The 26,926-nt window shown below is 41.3% G+C and overlaps 1 long non-coding RNA gene across 1 annotated transcript; it reads right to left on the bottom strand.

Annotated features, from left to right (window-relative positions):
* Positions 1-5,079: 5,079 nt before the first annotated feature.
* LOC125343772 lies at positions 5,080-26,177 on the bottom strand. Its single transcript, XR_007209373.1, has 3 exons — positions 26,166-26,177; positions 11,865-11,870; positions 5,080-5,432 (listed from the first exon to the last, which is right to left on the bottom strand). It is a non-coding gene; the product is annotated as an uncharacterized LOC125343772 (long non-coding RNA).
* Between the last annotated feature and the right edge of the window lie 749 nt (positions 26,178-26,926).

Genomic DNA, 26,926 nt, shown 5'->3' on the forward strand with positions numbered 1-26,926 from the left:
ATGTAATTTCCTCCTCTTGTGCAAGTGAAAAACATGACTTCAGCCTTCTTAGTGTATCTCACTTATTTCCTCCTCTGTGAAGCCTTTCCCATGCTCAGCCCAATAACCAAAATGGGCCTCCTCCTCCTCTGTACTTACCTATTTAATAGCATATCACATTTTCAGTAATTTCTTGTAATTACTTTTGGCAATTACTTTGGTTGCCCTCTTCCCCACTTCCATATTGTGCCCGGTGAAAGTAGTTGTTAATATTTCTATTTTATGCATCTTCCCCATCATATAAGATAATAGAGTGGTTGCTTATTTCCTTGCTTGCCTAATAGAGATGCTAAGAAAATACCACTGCATCTATTATCCCCTAAAGCCACTGTAACTGGAGGATTAAGGCATGCTGTGAGCTTTGAGGAAGTTCAAGTGCAGTATCACCATAACTCAAGAAAGAAAAAAATTAAAGACAAAATAAAAATGTGGGTTTGTTTGTGGAGTTTTTGGAAGTACTTTAAAATCAGGACTTGTGCTTACTAGGCACATACTCTACCACTAAACCACACCTCCAGCCCTATAAGTGCTTTATTGAGTAGTTGAGAGTTGAAAATTGAAGTATAAGGGAAGGTGATACAGGAATCAGTGTGGAAGGTTATGAATTTGACTTTAGAAACACTTAATTTGCAGTGCCAGCAGAATGGAGAAATGGAAATGTTCTGAAATCAGATGGAAATATAACACTGGAGTGTGGATGAGAGGGTGTGTGTGTGTGTATTATATATATATATATCACAGATAAGTTCATTTGTAAGTTTGGAACTGGAAATTAGAATGTAGTCTCATTAGATATAATGCAATAGGTGGTGATTATTTCCACTAACCCATGTATGTCTATTTAATTTTTTTTCCTCAAGACCGGGTATTGGGGCTTGTACTCAGGACCTTGCACTGTTGCATAGCTTTTTTGCCAGAGTGGCACACAACCATATGAGACACACCTCCACTTTCAGCTTTTGCTGGTTAACTGGAGATAAGAGTCTCATAGATTTTTCTGTCTGGCTTTGAAGCAAGATCCTCAGACTTCAGCCTCCCGAATAGCCAGGATTACAGGCATGATTTGTCAGCACCTGGTCTCTAACTAATTTTGTGTTGCTAAAATGCTACATATTTTCCCTAAGAAGTCTAAAGCAATGTTCTAATTCTAAAAAAAAAATAGAAAATCAGCCAAGTGCCAGTGGCTCACACCTGTAATACAGCTAATGCAAGAGGCTGAGATCTGAGGACAGAAATTCAAAGCCAGCCTAGGCAGAAAAAAATCCATGCAACTTTCATCTCCAATAAACCACCAAGAAATCTGAAAATGGAGCTATGGCTCAAGTGGTAGAGCACTATCCTTTAGCAAAATGATGAGTTCAAGTGCCAGGACTGGCACACACACACACACACACACACACACACACACACATCAAAAAGTCAAAATTCACTAGTAGGAGAATTTTCAGTCCTGAGTAGTAATGCTATAGATAATTGTAAGTTTAAAAACAGGAATTTGTCATATTCAATATACGTATGTGATAACAAAACCACATAACTTGAGGATAGGGATGGAATTGGGAAACATGGGAGAGAAAAATGGAAAGAATGACATTAATCATAACACGCTGTACTCATAATTCACCTTGTTGAATTGAAACCCTTTTTTGTTTTTTTATTTTTCTTATTTATTATCAAAGTGATGTACAGAGGGGTTACAGTTTCATATGTTAGGCATTGGATACATTTCTTGTACTGTTACCTCCGCCCTCATTCCACTCTCCACCCTCCCCTTTTCCCTCTCCCCCCATGAGTTGTTCAGTTGGTTTACACCAACAGTTTTGCAAGTATTGCTTGTGTAGTCATTTCTCTTTTTATCCTGTGTCTCGATTTTGGTATTCCCTTTAACTTTCCTAGTTTTAATACCAGTATATACAGTTTCCAATGTACTCAGATAAGATACAGTGATAGTGCAGGTACAACCACAGGAAGGGGATACAAGAGGATCATAAACAATAGAATCTATGGTGAAACCCTTTTGTATAACTACTTAAAACTATTTTAAATACAGAAATTTGTAGCAGTGGTTGGAGTTTTGTGGAAGTTTTAAAAGGGATTGAGGATCACTTACTACAACTTCAGAATTTTGTCACAGTCTTTTTAGATTAATAATTTAAAAGTTCAAAATCTTGTCATGTTTGGGGTTATTCAGGGATAAAATGGAACTTTTAAGTGACCAAGGAAGGGATTTTGAACATTCCTCCAGGTCACTGAGTCAAGGTTGGAAAAGGGAACAGACTAAGTGTTCCAAAAGGATATTTGTAAGGAACTGTCTGGGAAGGAATTGCTTTGATTGGTCATCAGTAAAATGCAGGGAAGTTTATCATTCATTAAACACAACACATAGTCTTCCTGAAAGGAACTATAAAGGGATGCATGCTCCCTGTTTGCTTGTAGGTTTCATCAGCACAAGCCAACTTGCTCATTATTCAAAATAAGTAAGAGGAGACTAACTCCCATTCCTTGCAGGGAAGCAGGAAATGTTTCTATCATTTTCCATTTTACTCTACAATAAAATTGTCATAATAAAATAAATCTTGGACAAAACTTCAAAAAAGAGTGAGTAGAAGAGGGCAAAATAATATGTAGCTATCCAGTTAAGGATGGGAAGGGAAATAGAAAAAACATTTGTGGGAACCAGGTGCCACTGGCTTACACATATAATTCTACATACTCAGGAGGCTGAGATATGGAGGATCAAGTTTGCAACCAGGCAGGGTAGCAAAGTCAGAGAGAAACCATTTCCAATTAACAAACAAAATGTTGAATTAGAGGTAAGTCTCAAGTGTGAATACAAGGCCCTGAGTTCAAGCCCCAGTACTGCAAAAAATATGGACATAAAAGAAATATTTGTAGAAGTAAGGGTTTGCAATTAGGGAAGTCCTCCTGGGGTTATTTTTCCAACAGTGCCTGAATCATGAAGATCCCTTCAGTCTCTTCTCTTCCCTGTTGTTTCTACCTTGGAGCCCATTATTAGACTTCCCTTGGAAGATAGAGGGAACAAAAGGAGAGAAAACTTGCATTATTTATTTCTTCATCTGAGAAGTTCCAGGGGGAAAAAAAGCCTATTGGGGGCTGTGAACATGGCTTAGCAGTAGAGTGTTCACCTTGCATGTATGAAGCCCTGGCTTCAATTCCTCAGCACCACATAAACAGAAAAGGCCAGAAGGCTCAAATGGTAGAGTGCTAACCTTGAGCAAAAAGGAAGCCAGGGACAATGCTCAGGCCCTGAGTCCAAGCCCTAGGACTGGCAAAAAAAGATACTTTCATCTTATGGAATGTTGGACAGCCTCACTTGAGACTATAAAATCACAGTGAGGTCCTCGGTCAAGAAAAGTCAAAATTCAACTGTAAACTGGTTAAGATAGCTCTATGAACAAGTAACTATAATTCAATGTGATAAGTAAAGCAGACATTTACAAAATATTGCAATAGTAAGATGTTCTAATAGATTTGTAATGGCCAAGCAAAACTTGGGAGCAGGACACTGATGTCTAATATTTGTAATCCTAGCTTACTCAAGAGGCTGAGAGCTGAGGATCAAGGTTCAAAACCAGCCTGAGCAGGAAAGTCTGTGAGACTCTTATCACCAATAAACTAACAAAACAGCTGAAAATGGAGCTATGCCTCAAGTGGCAGAGTGCCAACCATGAACAAAAATTCTAAGGGACAGTTTCCAGGCCCTGAGTTCAACCCCAGTAACAGCACACACACCACATACACACACTCACACAGGTTTGAAGTTAGTGCACATATGCAAATTCTGGTTCCCTTTGGGTGTCTACTTTGGAATTATGTCTTGCCAAGCACTCTAACATAAAGCAGGATATAATCATTACCCTAACAAGGGTGTTTTGAGTGGATTATGGGGGCACATAGAAGCCCACTGGTTAAGGTAAATCTCCAGATCCCATATATGTCCTATGACAGTCTCCAATTCCACTAGATTGTGGGATTGAGAATTTGTTTTTGTTGTTGTTGTACCAGCATACTGAGGCTTGACCTCAAGGCCTCACTCACACTGGCTATTTTTCTCATGTTATATATCTAGTACAATCGAATTGCATATTTATATAACTTCATTAAAATAATTGTAGAGAGGGGCTGGGGAGGTAGCCTAGTGGCAAGAGTGCCTGCCTCGGATACACGAGGCCCTAGGTTCGATTCCCCAGCACCACATATACAGAAAAACGGCCAGAAGCAGCGCTGTGGCTCAAGTGGCGGAGTGCTAGCCTTGAGCGGGAAGAAGCCAGGGACAGTGCTCAGGCCCTGAGTCCAAGGCCCAGGACTGGCCAAAAAAAAAAAAAAAAAAATTGTAGAGAACCGTAGTGATCGGAGCAGAAGCAGCAGCTCTAGTTGTCCCCGTCTCCCCTCCCTCTTCCCTACTCCGGTTGAATTCCCGGGACCCCTACACTCCACAGTCCCGGCCCTACCACGTCCCAGAAACAAGAAGAGAACCTTGCGGAGGAGACCGGAGAGGAAAAGCAGGATACAGAGGAAAAAGAAGGCATTCTTCCTGAGAGAGCTGAGGAGGCAAAGCTAAAGGCCAAATATCCAAGCCTAGGACAAAAGCCTGGAGGCTCTGACTTCCTGATGAAGGGACTCCAGAAAGGGCAAAAATACTTTGACTCAGGAGACTACAACATCTTGGCCAAAGACAAGATGAAGAATAAGCAGCTGCCAAGTGCAGGACCAGACTAGAACCTGGTGACTGGTGACTGGTGACCACATACCCACCCTGCAGGATCTACATAGAGAAAGTCCTCATTTGTCACCAGCAAGCTTGTGGTGTAACCTGGGCCCTCTCCTCCCCTACTCACCCACTGGACTTTCATAGACTGTAGGCAGGTATGGAACAGGCACCTAGGCAGATCTTTTCATCTTGCTAGCCAGAATAAAAAAAAAAAGCTGATTCTGCAGGGGGCTTAGGTTGAAAAGGGACTCTGAGTTTGTTCTTTTAGTGAACTGAGATACCTACACTCTCACTGCAGCACAGATAGGGGTCCAGAAATAGGGGAGATTAGAGTTGGATAAGACTGGCAACACTTTGTCTTATGTGAGTAACTGGGGTGATAGGATTTCTTCTTTTGGTAGAGAAAGTCCCAAAATTGCCTAGGCTGAGCCCTGGAATAATGTGACAGATTTAATATTCCAAAGCTCACCTGACCTGACATAGTTGGGAAAGGCAAACTGAATGAGTCTTGTTTCCTGTGCTTCTAAGTTTTGTCCCTTAGGCTGCTATTGCTTCATGTTTCCATTATGACAGATTTAGAACCTTTGAAAAGGAAACCTAATTTGCTTGCCTAAAACTACACTGTCCATTTTACCTCAACATTTCTTACAGTTTGCCCTATCTGTGGAAAGTGGGCACCTTCTTTCTCTTCCAGCATGTTGCTTTCGAAAGTATCATGGGCTAGTTAAAAGAGCAATGGTTTAGAAATCAATTTATCTGGGTTCTGTTTCCATTTAGTCTTAGCAGTAACTGATATATAAACTTGGCCGGTTATTTAGCCTGTCTGCATTTCTGCTACATCCTCATCCACGACTACAAAAGTGATTTCTGATTCCAAAATCCTATACCTGCCAGCTGAAAAGCTCTATAGTATCTGTCAAAAAACTGAAAGTGCAGAAGGCCCTGTAGGTGAGCCTTGGCACTGTAATCTTGGGGAGGCTACACAGAGGGAAAACATTTTAGGACCACAGGAAGAGAGGAAGTTTGAGATCTGAAGGCAGTGTAGGGAACAGACCTGATAGTACATCATGGTCTTGAGGCTTAATTAAAAGAACAACAACAACAAAGAAAAACCCACCTTGAAGAAGCGAGCCAGGCTCACTTACACCCTCCTGGAGATTCATGTCTCAGCAGTCATTTGGATGCCTGGTGTGTTATGGAGAAAAGAAGAGAGGAGATAAACTGAGCTAGCCCTGTGTCTTAGTGCTACTGCAGAGCTGGAGCAGCAAGATTTTAGGAGAGGATTCACTTTAGAAGAAGCTGCAGAAAGTGTTCAGGTTTAGGAAAGGAAGACTGAGAAACCTGCCTTCTACTCTTGTGCAGTAAGAAGGCAGCCATGTGGATTCATAAACGTGGGAGAAGAGATTGTGGTCACCAGGATCGTTCATCTCGTTCTCACCAGCATGGCCCGAGTCTTACTGAATGTAGCCTGCTACTTATGACAAAGAGCACCAGCTTGAGAATTAACTGTTCAAGAAAACAAGATTCTCTACTCCTCTCTTGCCCTTCATCTCACAAATTCTGATTTGCCAAACACTAGGCCCTTTAAAAATGACTTGCTGAGGTGCTGGTGGGGGATGAGGTATAGATATACTTCTGACTGTCTCTCAGATTGGTTAGGAAAAGGTTGGTGAGGAAGGAATGGAAAGAGCAGGATCCCTGGACTCTCTGGCTCCCCCAAACTCCTTGACTGTCACCTATAATTGTACATAATTCATGTGTTTCTTGCTCCACTTTCTCATGCTGTCACCCTTAATCTAAAGTCCATGTGGGAAGGGGAAAATGCTCAACATCATTGTATAGTTTCCTCGACTGTCCCAGCCATGTTGTACATAGATATGTCATGTTATTATATATATAAATATATGTATATATAATTTTGTAAAAAAAAATAATTGTAGAGCTAAGTGCTTGTGGTTCAAGTGTGTGACCCCTAGCTACATAGGAGGCTGAGATCTGAGATTTACAGTTTGAAGCCAGCCTGAACAGAAAAGTTTCATGAGATTATTTTATCTCCAATTAGCCAATAAAAAGCCAAAAGTGTAGCTATGGCTCAAGTGGCAAGAGTGACAGCCTTGAGAAAAAAGCCAGTGTGGTGGAGCCCTGAGTTCAAGATCCAGTACTGTTACAAAAATATCAACAACAAAAACAAATTCAAGTCATAATCTTCCAGATCTCAGCTTCCTGAACAGCTTGGATTTTCCTGTTGAGCCACTGGCACCCAGCAGAGATTTCTACTATCTGTCTATCTGTCTATATGTCTGTCTGTCTATGGGTCTGTGTGTCTGAGTATCCATGTGCCCATGTGTGTGTTGGTCCTAGGGCTTGAACTCAGGGCTAGTGCTACCCCTGAGCTTTTTTTGCTCAAGGTTAGGGCTCTATCACATGAGCCACAACTCTACCTCCAGCTTTTTGGTGGTTAATTGGTGATAAGAATCTCACAGTTTCCTATCTGGGCTGACTTTGAACTGCACTCCTCAGATCTCAGCCTCTTGAATAGCTGGAATTATAGGCATGAACCATTGGTACCCAGCTGGGATTTTTTATTTTACTTTTTATTTTATTTATTCTTACTGTTTTGTTGGTCATAGGGCTAGAACTGAGGGCCTGGGCACTATCTCTGAGCTTTTTCACTCAAGGCTAGTGCTCTACCACTTCTAGCCACAAAGCGACTTCTGGTTCTCTGGTGTTAATTGGAGATAAGAGTCTCATGGACATTCTAGGCTTGGCTGGCTTCAAACCGTTATCCTCAGATTTCAGCCTCCCAAATAGCTAGGATTACAGGCATGAACCACCAGTGTTTGGCAGGATTTTTACTTTTAAACAAAGAAAATTTCTGTCAAATTTTCCATCAAAATTCATATTAAAAATAAATAATGCACAATATCAGTCCATGGCTTAAATACACCCTCCCCCCCACCAATAAAACCTTAATGCAGACATGTCTGAGACGTCTGAGGCCTAGCAATGGTAATATCCAATCGAAAATGTAACTTATTTTTATGGAAGCACTAAGTATATCTGCCTACCCATGCTTGGAAGTAAAACACAAGCTGTGCGTCAGTCAGTGTTTTATGCTAGAAATCCTACCTATTCAGGAGATCTGAATCGGATAGCAGCAATTCAAGGCCAGCCCAGAAAGAAAAGTCAGTAAAATGCTGTCTCCAAAACAACCAACAAAAATCTAGGGTGTAAGCATTGCTCAAGTGGTAGAGTGCCAGTTGAGCAAGCATGTCAAGCTAGCTTGAGTCCTTGAGTTCAAACTCAGGTACCAGCAAAAAGAAAGCAAAAGCCCCTGAGGTTTAATATTGTGGTTCTGTTACTTACTGGTTATTTGTCCTTAGAAAAATCACTTCATTTCTCTGAAACATGTTTATCTCACCCATAAGATAAGAGTAATTGGACAGGTACTGCCTGTAGTCCTACCTACTCAGGAGGCTGGGACCTGAGGATCAAGCGTTAAAGCCTGCTCAAGTAAGAAAGTCTCAAGTAGTAGAAAAAATCTAAAAGAAAGCAGCCAGATGGAGTTCAAGCCCCAGTACCAGCACCAGATAGATAGATAGATAGATAGATAGATAGATAGATAGATAGATAGATAGGCACACAGACAGACAAACAGACACATAAATGTGAAACAGGTAGGTAACAAGATTGCCAAGTTAAGTAAGATGATTAATGGGAAAGTGCTTGGCAAGTTGTAGATTGCTAAACTACACTATGTCAATTGTTTTCATCCCAGAAATCTGATAGTTTCTCCCTGAAACTGTCCTTTGAATCCATTAGTCCTATTCTATGCAAATGATATCCATGGGATAAATAAATACCTAGTGTGTTTGGAATCTCATTATTATTCAGTGACAGTTTTTATTAGAGTAAAATTCCTGGTCTGTTTCAGTGGATTGCGATGCCTGTGCAAAGGGGTACCAATGACTTCATTTTCTTTCTATGAATCTCTTCATGTATTTCCCCACTAATGAAGGCACACATATGTTATGTACTGTGGATTTCCAAGGTTTCTTATGGAGAATCCAGTTTTCTTTCCTTTATCTTGTGAGCAAATAGCCCACAGTACATTTCCATTTTAGGGTTGGCTTTCCCCATAGTGATTAGTTCCTTTACCAAGTTGATGCCACAGATTTCTGTCCTCATTAAGCAGATGATTGGTTTCCAGGAAGAGAAGAGATCTTGATGCCCAGCACATGCTCCCACGTCAATCATCTGCATCTCCATTAAGACATGAAATAGAACCAGATGCTAGTGGCTCATTCCTGTAATCTCAGGAAGCTGAAATCTGTTTTTTGGGGGGTTTTTTTGGCCAGTCCTGAGCCTTGGACTCAGGGCCTGAGCACTGTCCCTGGCTTCTTCTCGCTCAAGGCTAGCACTCTGCCACCTGAGCCACAGTGCCCCTTCTGGCCGTTTTCCATATATGAGGTGCTGGGGAATCGAACCATGAGCTTCATGTGTAGGAGGCAAGCACTCTTGCCACTAGGCCATATTACCAGCACCTAGGAAGCTGAAATCTGGAGGAGCTCTACTGGAAGCAAACCCAGGTAGAAAAGTATGTAAGATTCTTATCTCCAGTTCAACAGCAAAAAGCTGAAAATGGAGGTATGGCTCAAACAGTAGAGCACCAGCCTTGAGTGGAAAAAGCCACATGAGAGTGCAAGGCTCTGAGTTCAAGCCCCAGTACTAGCAGAAAACAAACCAACAAAACCATGAGGTAGAAAGACATCACTTGACTTGGCATCACAGACCTATATTCCCACTACATTCAAGGAGTACAACCTGCATCTTTTGTCTAAATGGGAATAATACCATCAGCCTCATGTTACTGTTAGATTTAAAGGAGGTAACATTTATAGCAACAAATACATGTACAGACAGTAACTATATGTCTACACAAGCCTGTAACTGTATTAACTAGTCTCACTTGGCACAAATATAGGCATCAACAGCAAGCAGTGTGTTTTTAATTAGTGATCATTTTTCACAATATGAAATTGAGGTGGGATTCTTATTTTTGTGTACCTTAGCACCCCTAAATAAGGGAAGAAAGGCAGACTAAGTGCCAGTGGCTCATTCCTATAATCTTAGCTGCTCAGAAGTCTGAGATCTAGGAAACACTCTTCAAAGCCAGTCTGGGCAGGAAAGTCTGTGAGATTCTTATCTCCATTTAACCACTAAAATGCAAGAAGTGCCAAGTGTGGCTCAAGTTATAAAGCACCAGCCTTAAGCAATAAAAGCAGAGGGACAGCACCCAAGGGCCTGAGTTAATGCCCTGGTACCATCACACTCACAAAGGCCAATCAAGAACACAAATGCCTTTTTCTCCACAAGAGTAATGTCATAATTTACTTTGTATATCTTTACTATTGTGCTAGTTAGGCACTTCTTTTTATATAACTTCGTTTAAGGTCACATTCATTGCATGTGTGCAATAAAAAATTTCATGGTTTTATAGTTTAATGGGGCTTGTTTGTTTTTAAAGTAATGGAGTTTGAACTCTCAACTTCAATCCCCTATTTAGTAGCTAGAATAATAGAAGCATGCCACAATATGCAACTACTGGTTCAGAAGTGGTCTCTTGAACTTTTCTGTCTGAGCTGGACTTGAGCTTACACAATACATTTTATCTCTGCCTCTCATATAGGATAGCAGGTATGAACCACCAGCACTTGGAGGAATTTGATGTTCTTGTACAAGATTTCCACTAAGAGTTGGGTAGTTCATTTGAAACATAATACTTCAGTTTAAAAAACCATAAGATTATAAAAGAATTTCTGAGAATCAAATGCAAAAATAATACAAAACGTGTTTTGGTAGGAAATGTGTAATAATGGGGAAAGGAATGAACTTCCTAATAAGAAGCTGCAATTTTCCAGGTGCCATTGGCTTACATCTGTAAGCAAATGCCAGGAGTCTGAGATCTAAAGATCAAGGTTTAAAAGCCAACCAGGGAGATAAATCCATGAAAAGGTTATCTCCAATTATTTACCAAAAATCCACAAGTGGAGGTATTGTTCAATTTATAGAGCACCAGCCTTGAGTGGAAAAACTGAGTGGGAGCTTGAGGCCCTGGGTACAAGCACAGTACCAGCAAAGAGAGAAGGGAAACAGAAGGAGCAGGAGAAATGGGAGAGACAGAGAGAGGAGAGAGAGACAAGAGAGGGAAAGGGGAGACAGAATGAGAGAGAGGAGAGAGAGAGAGAGAGAGAGAGAGAGAGAGAGAGAGAGAACTCTTCAATCTTTATTACAGAAGCAAAAGAAAGTGCCTACACCATTTACCTCATCTAGATCAGAATGCAATCCAGGTCAGTTTTATCCCAGTCAGTTTCAGTCCAACACTTCTGTGTCCAAGTTAACCAATCTCATGGGAACTTCTTGGTGGAAGACTTACGAATTTCTATAGGTGCTATGCCTGATATTATCTTACAGAACCTCCATTGCCCTATAAAACTTCATAAATGCTACCAAGAAATGTTGTCAAGAATACCACAGAACTGTTCAAATCCTAAAAACTGCTTCATTTGCTACAAGAGATTATGTCACTTTTCTAATGATGCACAATGAATTGATGGAGACATCTACAAAGCTCTGATAAAGTTTCATCAGGAAAAGACAAGTTCTAGAGTCCTAGAAGAGGTCTTAAATCTACAACAGATCCAGTTAAGAAGTGGAGAAAGAAGGGGGTGGGTGTGGTGGGATGCCAGCAGCCATATTTTAAAAAGTCAAGATTTTAATGGGGCTGCCTATAGTGGTCACAGCCTCTAAGCCCAGAGATGGATCCTATCCTGCACTGCAACCAGTGGCAAGACCTTCAGAGATCTTATGCGGCTCTGCAGTAGCAAGGCCAGGCTTTGCTCTACTCCAGGCCATGTCTCCTGCATCTAATGCTTCTACCTATTGTTGCCACTCTCCTTCAGGGGAACCAAAGGGTCCTGGAATCCCAGAAGCTTAGGTTTGCTATTTCCCTTCTGTGCTACTTATTAATTTACTTATTTATTTATTTGTTGTTGTTTTTCTTTTTGCTAGTACTAGCACTTGAATTCAGGACCTCATGCTTCCTTGATGTAGGTTGCCCATGTCTGGTACTCTATCTACCACTTGGAACACAGCTCCACTTCTGACCTTTTTGGTAGTTAATTGGAGATTAGTCTCATGGACCTTCCTGTCCAAGCTAGCTAGGAACCATGGTCCTCAGATCTCAGCCTCCTGAGTAGCTATAAATAATAGTTTAAAGGAATATCAATAAGCTAGAAGAGATCACATACAAACAATCAGAAAACTAGTACTTCAGTAAACAAGAAGTTTAATGAAATATGGAAATAATTTTTAAAAACAAATGTTAGAGGTGATGATTATCATGAATTAAATGAAAAAATGAAATAGGGAATATCAATAGTAGAGTTTATCAAGCAGAAGAATCAATGAACTTGAAGAAAGGCCATTTGAAAATAGTAAGTAGAGAAAAAGAACTGAAAGGAAAAGATGAAAGTCTACAGTATTTGTAGGACTCCCATAAAGACAGTTAATATTTACATAATAAAACTTCATGTGCCTGGAGTAAGTGAAATGCCATATTTAAGTATAGTTAAATGATATGCTTCAACTGATTTTGCTTCATTGAGCAAAACTATCCCTTTAAAAATGAATTACAAATGAAGATTTTTCCCAGAAAAAAAAGACAGCTGAGTTTATATAATTTTTGGATCTGTTTTATGAGAAACAGTAAGGAGTTCTTCCTAAAGGAACAGGATGTAAACAAGTATCATAAAAATGCCCATAAGTAAATCTCACCAGTTAACAATAACAATTGTAAATACATATGCACCCAACATCAGGGCACCTAAATATATTAGACAAATAGTAATAAATATAATGGGAAAAATACTCAGCAATATATTAATAGGGTACAAATATACTACTTAAAGAACTGGCAAATAATGAAGGTGGAAATCAATAACAAAGTGTTAGACTTTAAAATTAATGGATTAAATGTAACTTTATAGGGCATTCCATCCAATGACACATTCTTCTAAACAGAACAGGAACATTCTCCGGGATAGCATCTATGTTAGGCTACAAAACATGAGCTCTCACCAAATTTAAGAAATTTGAAAGTATAGCTACTGTCTTTTCTGACCACAATATATGAAACCAGAAATTAATACTATGAGCATAACTAAAAAGAATTAAACAAATGCAAAAAGGGACAACATGGGCTAGGAATATGGCTTATTGGTAAAGTACTCACCTAATACACACGAAGCCCTGGGTTCAATTCCTCAGCACCACATATATAGAAAAAGCCGGAAGTGGGTCTGTGGCTCAAGAGGTAGAGTGCTAGCCTTCAGCAAAACAAAGCCAGGGACAGTGCTCAGGCCCCAAGTTCAAGCCCCAGGACTGGCAAAAAACAAAACAAACAAAAAGGAACAACATGTTTGTGATCTATGAATCAAAGAAGGAATGAAAAAGAAATTTAAAACTAGATTGAGAAAACTGAGGATGGAAATAGAATACACCAGAAATGAAATTAGTTTAACTTTGGTGTGTGTGTGTGTGTGTGTGTGTGTGTGTGTGTGTGTGTGTGTGTGTGTATACTGCAGTTGAAATCAGGGCTGAGCTCCTGCTTGGTATTTTTGTCAAGGTTGCTGTTCTACTGCTTGAGCCATATCACCACTTCTGGGCTTTACATTGATTAATTGTGATGGGAGTGTGAGATTTGACTACCCAGGCTGGCGTTGAGCCAGGGTACTCAGATCTCAGTCTCCTCAGTAGCTAGGATTACAGGCCTGAGCCAACCAGCACCAGGCAAATATTTATGAGTGTGGGGGGGTGTGCCTGTTCTGAGACTTGAACTGAGGACCTTGAACTTTCACTGGATTGTGTGTATGCGCATTCCAGGGCTTGAATTCAGGGCCTAGTCACCGTCTCTGAGATTTTGTACTCAAGGCTAGTGCTCTACCATTTGAGCCATAGCAAGTCTTGACTTTTTGACAGTAAATTGTAGATAGAGAGTCTCATGAACTTTCCTGACTGAGCTAGCTTTGAACTGTGATCCTCAATCCTCAGATCTCAGTGTGAGCCATCAGCACCCAGCTCATTGGCTTTTTTGTTCAAGGCTGTTATTCTACTACTTGAACCATGCCTTAATATATATAGTTATATATAGTTGCATATAACTATATAGTTATGTATAGTTATACATATGTATAGTTATACATAACTATATATAATTGCATGTGTTTATACATATATGCATACTTATATATTATGTATAAATAGTGGTACAAAGAAATTTCAATTCTCATGTCAATTCATCAGTATAATGCATCATTCTCCCCCATCACTCCCAATATTTTTACTTGTAACTGATACATCATTATAGCTCAAGATTATCACTTCTTTTTTTGCCAGTCCTGGACTCAGGGCCTGAGCACTTTCTTTGGCTTCTTTTTTTTTTTTTTTTTTTGCTCAAGGAGAGCACTCTACCTCTTAAGCCATAGCGCACTTCCGGCTTTTTCTGTTTATGTGGTGCTGAGAAATCGAACCCAGGGCTTCCTGCATGCTATGCAAACACTCTACCACTAGGCCACATTCCCAGCCCCTGGTTCTTATATATTCTTGTTTTTTCCATTTCTTTGTGTTGGGAAACTCTGAACTTCTTTCTTCTAGTTATCTGTAAAATATTTAATACATTCTTGTGACCTATAGCCATTTTACTATGCTATAGAACACTAGATCTCATTCTCCCTCTGTAACAATATTTTGGCACCAGTTATTAGATCTGCTTCTAGATCATGCTTCCTAGGTGCTGTTGGCCATTATTTTATTTCTATAAAATACAGTTTTTACTTCCACATATCAATGAGAATGCATGGTTTGGGGCCTCTGTGTCTAGATCAGTTCACTCAGCATAATATTCTCCAGTGTATCCATGTTGCCAGAAACAGGATTATATTCCTTTCTTATGGCTGAATAATATTCTATTTTGCATATATGCCTCATTTTCTCTATCCATCAATAGGCACATCAATTGATTCCATAATTAACTATTGTGAATGCTGTCAAAATAAATATAGTAGAGAAGATATATCCTTGATAAATTATTTTATTTCCTTCAAATACGCAGCCAGTAGTGAAGCTAGTCAGATCATCTAGTTTACCTTTTTAATTCACGGAGTATGCCTACCATTTTCCATAGTTGTATTCATTTACATTTCCTAATAAACAATTTTTATGTACTTGGCCATTTGTAGATCTTCTTTTGGGAAGTGTGTCTGTGTTCAGGTTATTTGTCTACTTTTAAACAGAATGTCATTATTTTGTCACTGAGTTTTGTAGATAAACGTATATTGAAAAAAAGACTACATTGAATAAATAAATAGCCTACTATTACATCACAAGGAACTGGAAAAAGAAAACAAACTCAATGTTCCCAGTGGCAAGAAAATAATAAAGATTGCAGCAGGAATTAATCAAAGAGAGAATAGAAAAAATACTGGAAATAACAAAGCTAAAATTCAAAATGAATATGGAAACATTACTAAAGATGCCTCAGAAATAAAAAGACGCTGAAGGAATTATGAATAACTATATGCCAACAAATTAGATAACCTACAGGAAATGAAATACATTCTAGAAGCAAAAACCTATAAGTATTCAATAAAAGCTGGGAGCTGGCAGCTTACACCTGTAATCTTAGGTACTCAGGAAACTAAGATCTGAGGATCACAGTTCAAAGCCATCTAGGGCAGGAAACTTGGTAAAACTCTTACTTCCAATTAGCCCCACAAAAAAGCTGGAAGTAGAGCTGTGGCTCAAGTATAGAGCACTAGCCTTGAGCATAAAAGCTCACAATGTTGAAACCCTGAGTTCAAGCCCTAGGTGTCTGTCTGTCTGTCTGTCTCTCTCTCTCTCTTTCTGTCTCTCTCCCTCCTTCCCTCCCTCCCTCCTTCTCTCTCTCTCTCTCTCGCGCTATTTCTCACAGACACAAAAAAAACTAAAAAATTAAATCTAAAATCTGAAAAAAATCACTAAAATAAAACAAAGTAGTAATTAAAAATTCCAACAACAGAAGGCTGATGACCCAGCGGCTTCCAAGCTGAATTTTACTTAATGTTCAAAAGAGCACTAGTACCAATCTTTCTTAAACTCCTCCAAATAAATAAACTCATTTTATGAATTCAATATTATACAAAAATAGAATATACCACACAGGAAAAGAAAACTACAGGCCATATATCTAATGATCAAAATAATTAAATGCTGAATTTAACAGTGCACCAAAATGACTATACATCAATACAAAGTGGGATTTGTCCCTGAGATTCAAAGTTGAGTAAACATTATTAATACTATTAATATGATATACTATATGAGTAAAAAAATAACAATTATATGGTAATTTCAATTGACTCAGAGAAAGTGCTGGACAAATACTCACAACAAGTAAAAAGAAAATTCTGTCAACATAATCACAGTCATTTATTAGAAATCTAGGGTAATCTCATAATCAAAGTGGAAAAAGAAAGGCTTTTCACTAAGTTCCAGAATGTAGTAAAAATGCCATTCTTGGCATTGTTATTCAACATAGAAGTTCTAGCACAAGGATGGAGAATGCTTAAGGCCCTCAAAATCTTTTATCTAGCCCTCCCACAGCAACAGTAGGCAGGAATTGAAAATTTATTAACCTAGTAGCTTTTTTCATAGTAACATAAACATCAACATCAGCTAACATCACATGCCTCACAAAAAGACAAGGGGTTGCAGCTATCCTGTTGGGGATGAGTTAATTGTTTGAACAAATACAGCAGATCAGATTTTAAATTCTGGCAAGAGAAATTGGAAAAGAAAAAGAAGTAAAAGTCATCCAAGTCATAAAGGAAAAAGTAAAATTATCTATCTCTATGTCCAGATGGCAGGATCTTATATGTAGAAAACCCAAACATTGAACTCAGAATGGTTAGAATCAATAATGAAATCAGTGAAATTGCAGTATGCAAATGCAATATATAAACTCATTAGCATTTTATATAGAAATAGTAACTTAAATGAAAAAGAAATCAAGAGAATAATCTCATTTGTGATAGCCTTAAAATAATTAAAATATGTAAGAGTAAACTAAATTAAAGAAGTAAATATTTATAAACTGAGAACTACAAAGCATTTATGAAAGAAACTAAAGACACAAATAATGATTTGGGACTTACGGATCAGAAAAAGTAATACTTTTAACTGGGCACTGGTGGCTCACACTGTTATCCTAGCTTCTCAAAAGGCTGAGATCTGAGGATCACAGTTCAAGCTAGCCTGGGCAGGAAAGTCCGTGAGACTTTTATCTCCAGAACTGGAAGCATGGATCAAATGGTATAGTGCTACTCTCAAGTAAGGAAGTGCAGGGATCATACACAGACCCTGAGTTCAAGCCCCAGTACCAGCACACACACACAAAAAAAAAAACTGATTTCAAATTCTTTTTTTTTTTTTTTAGTTAATATCAAAAGGCTATACAGGGTGGCTTTATTTTAACATGTCCATTTATGTATCCAATGCATCTTTATCAGAATCACTCTCTCCATCATTTTCCCTCCTCCACTCTCTTCTCTGTTCCCATTAAGTTTCCTTGTTCCATTTTCATGCATACTCATAGGTTATGACTATACGTTCCTTCTGTCCCCTCTCTGTTCATGCTGTGAGTCGTACTCACAGCACAATCCAGACATGTTTCAACTTCCTAGTTATTTTTGTCAAACTTCATGATGAATTGGTACTGTTAACTACTAAAAATAATTATTTGAATATTTCCTAAATACCTGCTACATCTAGTACAGAAAGATACATATCAGGTAATAAAGGCTGGGAACTACAAAGATGAATAAGATAATAATATTACTTACATATAAATGAACAAAGTGCTATGGGTTAGGTCCACCTGGGAAAAATGGCCCCTTCCCTTTGTTCTCCCGTGATCTCTTCCATAGATGTCCCCACCCAGCACTTTTAACCCAGGTAACTGATGCACCTGGGGGTAGTGGGAGGTCCCCCAGGCTCTGAGGTCAACACTGCAGCCTTGCCTCCTTCCGGCCTTTACTGTGTCCACATTTCCTCCCTGCCCTCTTCCTACATAATCCATCTCTATCATGAGTTCCCCCCTTGCACCCTCCATCTGGTGCACACCCTACACACCTCTATCTCCTGTGGGGCTGGAAGGTTTGGATCTCCTAATGAACTCTCTTCCATCTGAACAACAATGTGGAAGTCTCCTTTCTCAACCCTTACACTACAGTGCACTGGCCAGGAAGGGATAGTGCCAGAAGTTGCTGGACTGCCTCTTCTCTCTTTCCAAGGGTCAGTTTGCTTCCTTGCCCCCTCCACAGACCCAACCTGCCAAAGGAGCTCCACACTAGACTTCTCACCTTTACCATTGCTGGCTACACATCCACTATGATGTATCTATCCTCTCTATGTCTGGTGAAGTGATTATACAGGCTTTTTGCTCATCTGTCTTTTTCAATGTGGTACCATGCCTGAGGGACACACACCTCCTTACACTTTTATTGGCACCAGTTACCCTTCACTGTGGCCACATTTCCTCCCCATCCTATCCCTAATCAATCTCCATCATTAGTTCCCCCCTTGGACCCCTGCAGCCTCCATCTGCTGCACTCCTTGCACCCTACAGCTGATGCACATCCTACACACTTCTACCTTGTATGGGGCTAGCAGGTTCAGATCTCCTAATAAATGCTCTTCCACCTGAACAACTGCATGGAGGTCTCTTTTCTCAATCCTTACACTACTGGATATCAGGAAATGATACCTTGATGACCAGAACTAGATTCCCAGGGGAGATGACATTTAGGAAAATAGTGACTAGAGATGTTTTTCATATAAAAAGGCAGGAATATCTGAAGTTCAGTGCCAGCCGTGAGTACTGATATTCCTGCCCAGGAAGAGAGACACTTGTCACAGCATCTTTTATAAAGCACAGAGCTAGGCAGGTCTCTACTTAGGATTTCAAACAGCAGTGAACATACCATGCTAGCCTCAAAGGCTACACTAAAGCTCTCTCAGGCACTGAGACAAACCTCAACTGTGATTTTCTATTGAGAAAATTGTAGGGACTTTATCAGCTGTATAGGCCCTTCCTCCCAATCCTCAAGTTTTTGTTTTTGATTGCCTAAACTTTGTGCCATAAGTGGTCCTCTCTTTTACCATCTATGCAATGAAAGATGTCTAAGGGCTCTCCCCTTTCCAGAGAGCTGTCCCTAAGAAATGGCCTTAACTGAAACCTTTAAATGAATCAGTGGAGATGGGAGATTTCAACATGTCAGGTGTAGCCATTGACTTCAAAATATAGTCAAGGTGTAGGGCAGAAAAATATTACATGGCATGGGCAGCCACAGTAAGACAACACTTCAGCCCATCTTCAGCTGTTTACTTGGGGTACAGCCATGATTTAAACAAAGACTTGGGGTTCAAAAAATGAAAGGTATACATAGTTAAAATGTTATATAGGAATTCAATTGTGAGATACAGAAAAGCCACATTCTGAAAGGTCAAATCAGGAGTCTTTATTAGAAAGCCAGTGACTGGGAGCAGACACATGTTCTCAAAAAGCTTGCAACATCAAATGCACTTAATACTGTTAGAAAACTGAGCCACAAGGGTAGTAAGGAAAGAGAAGCAGCTGGGAATATGGCTTAATAGCAGAGTGCTTGCCTTGCATTCATGAAGCCCTGGGTTCTATGCTTCAGAACCACATAACCAGAAAAAGCCAGAAGTGGCACTGTGGCTCAAGTGGTAGAGTGCTGGCCTTGAGCAAAAAGAAGCCAGGACAGTGCTCAGTCCCTGAGTCCAAGCCCCAGGATTGGCAAATAAAAAGAGAGAAGAAAACCAATTTTAACAAACCAGAATAATTCTAATGAAGAGCTAAAGTGGGACACAGTAGTGACCTGAAGAGATTCAGGATACACTAGGCATGGCACAAAATGATGGCTGAGGTAGTCTGGACCTAAATAGGGTCAAAACCAGGGGGCAGGGTCACAAGGAGCTCTACAGTTCAAAGAGTCCCTCAAGTTTGTGGTATAGGTCTGGCAGGTCCTGAAACCCATTTTCCAAGTCCCCACCCCTGCCTTTAGGAATTCAGGCATACCCATCACCTGGAGGTGGAGGTGGAATGTTACCTTTAAGAGTTTTTGGAAATTCTCTATCATCCACTATATTGTCAAAATGGTGTCAGTTAAACCCAGTATTCATATATTTTAAAAAGTCTCACAAAATTCTTCAGAAGTGTTCAGAGGTTCCTGGAGGTGGCTGTCAGAGGTGGTCTGGTAGTCCATTGCTTCAAGGCATAAAAGTGAAATAGAGGGGCTGGGGATATAGCCTAGTGGCAAGAGTGCCTGCCTCGGATACACGAGGCCCTGGGTTCGATTCCCCAGCACCACATATACAGAAAACGGCCAGAAGCGGCGCTGTGGCTCAAGTGGCAGAGTGCTAGCCTTGAGCGGGAAGAAGCCAGGGACAGTGCTCAGGCCCAGAGTCCAAGGCCCAGGACTGGCCAAAAAAAAAAAAAAAAAAAAGTGAAATAGAGGCTGAGACAATAAAGGATTTCTCTTGCTTTTATTAATTTGTAGGCCCAAGTATGTAGTCATGCATAGCCTTTCAACTAAAGCAGCTTTTGAACATGTTACGTAAACATGGCTATTTTACCTGCACCAAATTATGGGACCAAAAAGGTCCCATGCTTTCCAAATTCCTCTCTTACCTGACTATAAATAATCTAAAATCATCTGGGTGCCAGTGGCTCACACCTGTAATCCTAGCCACTCAGGAGGTTGAGATCTGAGGATCACTGTTTGAAACCAGCCCAGGCAGAAAGAATGAGATTCTTATGTCCAATTAACCACTCATAAAAGCAGAAGTGGAGCTGTGGCTCAAAGTGGTAGTGCAGTGGACTTGAGAGAAAAAGTTCAGGGACAGCACATAGGCCCTTCCTCGAAGCACCATGACCTACAAGAAAAAGAAATCTCTAAAATCACATGATTCAGGTTTACTTGATTCCTTTGTGGGCAAGGTATTTGTCCCTCTTGAGAGAGAAGGGAGAATTAGTAGGTAGGCATAAAAGGTGGCAGACATAGGTAGCTGAAACATGTATCCCATTATGATGCTTCTAGTTTCAATAGTTCCTTGGACTCCTGTTCAAATGCTTCTTCTAAAATGCCCTGGGTGCTGGCTCAACCAATGAAAAGAGCCAGAGCTGTTCCTGCATGAGTACAAAGCCGAGGGGAGGAGACATCAAAAAAGCCTTATGCTATAAAAACCACCCACCAAGATGGAGAGTTTCTGTTACCTCCTCTCCTTATTAAATAATAATAAGAGTATCTTTGAGTTCAGGCAATTAAAAAAATTCTTAACAAGAGGAAAAATTTATACCTTCCTCAGAAGATAGCATCTGCAACTCACTGCAAACACATTACTTTTTAAAAATCAAAACTATTAATCATTTTTTCATTAGTATATTTTAAACATCTTAAAGTAGCAGTACAAAGCAGTTTCAATTTGACATGTCAACTGCAAAGATTTTAGTTTCAAAACCTCCCTATGTTTTCCAGCTTCTCTCAGCTAAACTGCTAAACTCTTGGAAGATGCCCCACCCCCAAGGAGATTAAGGGCTCATTCTCTTTCTCTGCAGGGTTGACCTTAATATTCACTTTCCTATGAAGGAAAGAAGATTGATCATGCAAATTGTTTTCTGGCAGCTGGTAAAAACTTAAGAATGCAGAACTGAAGGAATTTAATCTCTGCTCCCAATTCAGATCCCTTTTCCAATCTAGTAAATCGATTGTCTTCTACTGAAAAAAAAATAAGTAAGGCTGGTAGGCCAAGCTGTTTCTCACCCAGGTTGTGTCAGTAATTGATTGTGTCAGTCTGTATCGATTTTACCACGTTTCTCTAGGGGTTATCCTCCACTGTACAGACTTTAAATCATTTCCTTCTTTTTAACCCATCCTCCTCTAGAGCAAAGTTCATCCAAATAAATCTTTGAAACCCTTGGAAAGGTAGGGATAGCTAGCAATTATTGTTCCTTTATTATTGGAGCCCAGACCTCAGCATGAAGCTGTTGTGATGGCTCTCCAGTGCAGACTTGTTTAAAATGATCATTGAGTAATCTGGATTATAAAATTTCCCTATATGGTGTAGGGTCTTTAGCTATTTAGAAAGCATTTTCATACTCATTTCATTCTTTTCTGTTATGCTCTTGGGCTAGCACTCTACACTTGAGTCACATCTCCACTTTCCACACTTTATTGCTTAATGAGAGGTAAGAGTCTCTTGGATTTGTTTGCTCAGGCAGGCTTTGTTGTGCCAAGTCACGAGACCACCACCAAGAAGACCACCGAGACTCAGACATTCCAAAATGCAAGACTTTATTCAAGCGGGGCCGTGGCCCGGGCCTTGTCCTATCCACCAACACAGCTGAGGTTAGGAGGCAGCCCCCAGCTGCGATTACACAGAGCTTATAAAGGCAAAAGACAAAGTTACAGCAATCAGGTGTTTAAGCAAGCAAGATTACGAGTACAAATCTGATTGGCTCAGGGCTCGAGGCATTCTAGGGGTGGTTAGAGTTAAGCATTCCCAATCATTAGAGTTCTCGACCGGCTGGGCCCTAATAAGCTTGTCCTGGGTTTGCTCACAGGGCCTGCTTATCTCAGGTTTACATGGTAAAGTGGGGTTCGCGTGGTAAAGTGGGGCCTGACTTCAAAGTCTGGCTCTTCATTTCCCCCCTTCAGCTTCAAACCATGATCCTCAGATCTGAGCTTACTGAGTAGCAAGGATTATAGGCATAAGCTACTGGTGCCTGACTGTGTATTTCTAATAACAGCTTTCCTCATCAATTACGCAGGACTTCTGGAGAAAACTGAGGTGAACTCAAGTTAAGTATGTAACCTGAATCAGGATAGATAGGAGACTGGAAAATTGTATTGTTTTTATCAAATATAATTAGGACCGAACTCAGAAGTTGGATCTAGGAAGCAACTAACAAAGGCCTTAGCTTACCCTTCACAAATTCTGTTACTGAGTCTAGGAGACTTAAAATTGGCAAGCTATCTAAAACTGCCCTCTTGTTTGAAATAGTAGAAACTTGGCAGCTCTCTGTGAATGGGTACACAGATTAAAATGAGAAGTGTTGGGCTGGGGATATGGCCTAGTGGCAAGAGAGCTTGCCTCGTATACATGAGGCCCTGGGTTCGATTCCCCAGCACCACATATACAGAAAACGGCCAGAAGTGGCGCTGTGGCTCAAGTGGCAGAGTGCTAGCCTTGAGCAAAAGGAAGCCAGGGACAGTGCTCAGGTCCTGAGTCCAAGGCCCAGGACTGGCCAAAAAAAAAAAAAAGAGAGAGAGAAGTGTTAGCATTTCCCTAGCCTCAGGTCCTCAGCTCCTCCCACTAGCCCCCAGATCCACCCATAACTAATGAGCCACTCCTTCTCACTACTTAACTACTTCCCCTTTACCCCCAAAGAGAGAAGCTACCACCTGGATAAGGTGCAGACACCATGTAGCTCCCTCTCCTGTGGGAACTATGGCCCCACTAAGAAACCTCCTTATGAACCTTCTTCTGTCTGTGATTATCTCTGCATGGTCCTCTGGGATGGCCGGGACCTATGCTTTCATTGGTGCTGAACCTGGGATAGGTTCCCTGGTGCATTTGCTCCCCCATTTCTGGGGGGTCCAAGCTGCCCCCGGGACCTATTCTGCTGTCCTAAGCCTGCCCAGGGGACCACCGAGGTAACTTCTCCTGACCGAGCGCTCTACTTCCATTCACCACGACAATCTACAAATTTGCCCTCATCTAACCAGGGCTGGAATCCAATTTTCCAATTTACTGTAGGGCTTCGGGGCCACACTACAGAAAAATCTTGGCGCCAAGTTCCAAGCCCCACTCCAGGTGACCATAGCATAGGGCCACAGGGCCATGGCTTCAGGGCCACATTCAGCGCTCAGTCCGGGACACAGCAACTGGGGTGACAACTGAAGTAGAGTGGGGGTTTGCTACAATGAAACAGGGTCCCCCCCAAGGGAGGGGATTTCTGGTTCCCCCAAGAGTCCACCACACAGTCTCCAGCTACAAGATTTATTTAAGATTTAAAAAGACAGATTTATTGGGGAAGTAAAAAGTGAACAAAAAGTGAACTGACCGGCCTTGGTTGCAGCCCAAACTCGGGAGCCAAAACTGCCTACCACGTGTGCAGGATCAGGGCCCAGACTCGGGAGCTGGGACCGCCCGCACGAGTGCAGTCCAGACTCAGGAGCTGGAACCGCGCACACCTGTGCAGCCCAGACTTGGGAGCTGGGACCGCATCCACGTGTGGCCTTCCAGCCTGGTTATAAGGCAAACATCACAGACAAACTTGTCACACGCAGGTGACCAATGAAGATACAACACTTACAGAGCATGCTAGGCCGCACGCAGGTGGCCAATAGAGTTACAGTCTGTCTCATAATATCTATTTGAACTAACCTATCATTCTACGCCTACTCATAGCAGGTTCCCTTGAAGCTCCCAGGCCTCAGGTAGTCAATCTACATAACTTAACATAGTAAAGGGGAGCTTCCCTGAATAGGGTGGGGGAGGGCTTAGTGGAGATGGAGTTGGCTTCTGCTCTTATCTGAGCTGGAGTCAACCTGAAGTCCCTCCACAGTTAATGATGGCACTGGGCAGATCTGGCCTCCCTATTACAGCAACCTCTTTGCTGATTGTCTCCTACATTTCAGCTGACCAGAGTAATACCAAGGACGCTTGGTATTTAACTCCTCAGCTCCACTAATCACTTACCATGGGAGGGGCACAATCATCCACCACAACAGATTTGAAACTCCAACCAGGGTGAGTGATCATTAGCTGGGAGCTTGGATTTCCCATAAGGCCACAGGGCCACCGTAAATCTTGGCTCCAAGTTCCGTGCCCCACTCCCAGGGAAGGCCACTGGGCCGCCGACCTTAAGCCACTGGGCTAGGTCAAGGGGATCAGCAATTGTGGGTATTTGGAGTCAACTGATCTATAGTTCAGCTCTGCTGGTCCCTCATCAAGTGGGGAACAGTCTAAAATGCTTCAGGAAAGCTGCTCAAGTTTGAGCCCAATCTTACAAATTTGGAATATTTTACAGGACTTACATAACTTCTATGAGCGCTCAGGCAGATGGAGTTCTCTCTCTCTCTCTCTCTCTCTCTCTCCCTCCCTCTCTCTTTCTGCCTCTCTAAACTCTGCCTGCCTGCCTGCCTGCCTGCCTGTGATAGGATGGGCTGATACTAGCTTCCAAAGGTACCAATATTTGTTTAACATCTGCTTTGAAAGACACAAAGAAAGGTTTTCTGCTCTTGTTATTGATGTTTGTTAAGCTTGGAGATTCAGTTAAGTTCTGCTTGTTGTTGGCTAAATCTTGTTTCCTTTAGCATTGACCACATGGTGGACAATTGAATTGGTTTTAGCAAGCACCATCTTGGTTCCATCAAGGTTCCAAAAACTTTTGGAGGTGGAAGCCCACTCATCCCCCAGACAATGGGCATGCCAATTTCCTCAAATTCTTCAAGGCAGGGCAGGGACATGGAGACTCAAGCTCCCTGTAACCCTGCTCCCCACCCTGAACTCTGTAACTGTGGCCTTGCAATTCAAATGTGCCTTGCAATTCAAATGCTGGAAGGTGAATGTATCTTGCTGTGAGCCTGCTAAGGCTCTGACCAGCTCCGCCGCCATTACATCATGCCACTGTGTCTGTGTTCTGTTCGTGCCTGTCTCCCACCTCCTGGACCTTCTCTGGTCGTAGCATCCCACTTCAGCTCCCCATTGGAGCTGAACTAGTTTCTCAAAATGTGGCGTCTCCATTTCCTTGCCGGATAATCTGTGAAAATTTTTCGTTTGCTGGAAAAGTTTTTTGTTTTCTAACTGACCATGTGGTTCTAAAATATGGACAAAATGATATCATTTTGCCACTGGAATTCCAGAAAACTTAAATGGCCAATTTAAAAAAAAATTCTAAGCGCACACCAAAGCTTGTGCACAACTGTCTGTATGTCTGTTTGTCTGTCTGTTGTTAAAACGTAAAAACTGGCATCACGGTTTCAAAATTACTTGCTTTTTTGAATACTATTTTAACTTGCTTTTAAGTCTTGTGCCTGTGGGTGGGGTCACAGTGAACAGCCTGGCGGCAATCCTGACTCTTATCACCAGACTCCAAGCCAAAAGAAAAAATATACAGGTTTTAAACTCAAACTGATCATGTTTGGGTACAAGCAAATGTGTCTGAGAAAAACTCCAAAAGGTTCAAATATGCAGCATGTGGTATAAGTACAATGATGTAAAACCAGTGTGTTATTCTTTATGTCCATCTGTGCTAAAAGTCAAGTGTACATCTGATGCTGACAATTCTTTGGTATAGACTAAGATTTTGCTTCTCCATTTTTCTCTCCTGTGCTCTCATAAACTCTTTAAGATCAAGGGACCAGAGTCATTTTGGAACAAGTGTGCAAATGTGGCTGCTAACCTCAATTTTCCTGACCCAGGATTGATATTTTGCTTTATAGGATGCAGGTCGACTTGTGTGTTAGCTGCGTGGACTGTGGTGGCCTGTGGCTACAGGAAGCTTCCTCCACAGTCTGCTCCCAAACTGCCTGGTTTCACTACTAGTGATTCCTTATTCTCTCTCTCTTTCATGGAAAACTGCTCAGGGAATCTAGGAGTCACTGGTGGTGTTCCTGTGAAGATTTTGACAGGCCCAGACTGTTCCTGCCCTGGTGTAGGGCATACCTGCTCAGATGCCTTGCATACAAGGTGGTTCTGAGGGCCCTGACATAGATATGAGCCGCCCCTTAGGGAGGTCCTTGACGTCACCCCTGATGGATAGCTCAGGCATCAAATCCCAGCCCCTACGTAGATGCACATATCCCTCCCCTTCTGCCGCCCTCCAACCTGTGTAACAGATCTTTTCACGAATTAAACAAGTTTGGCTCTGACCGGCTTCCAGGCTGCCTGTTTGTCCTCTGTGGAGAAGAGGGCTGGGTGGTGGTCTGTCAGCCCCCATACCTTCTTCCTGGACCCGCCCACGTGGGGTAT

The sequence above is a fragment of the Perognathus longimembris genome, chromosome 28 (genome assembly GCF_023159225.1).
Source record: "Perognathus longimembris pacificus isolate PPM17 chromosome 28, ASM2315922v1, whole genome shotgun sequence".
In the NCBI taxonomy this organism is placed as follows: Eukaryota; Metazoa; Chordata; class Mammalia; order Rodentia; family Heteromyidae; genus Perognathus; species Perognathus longimembris.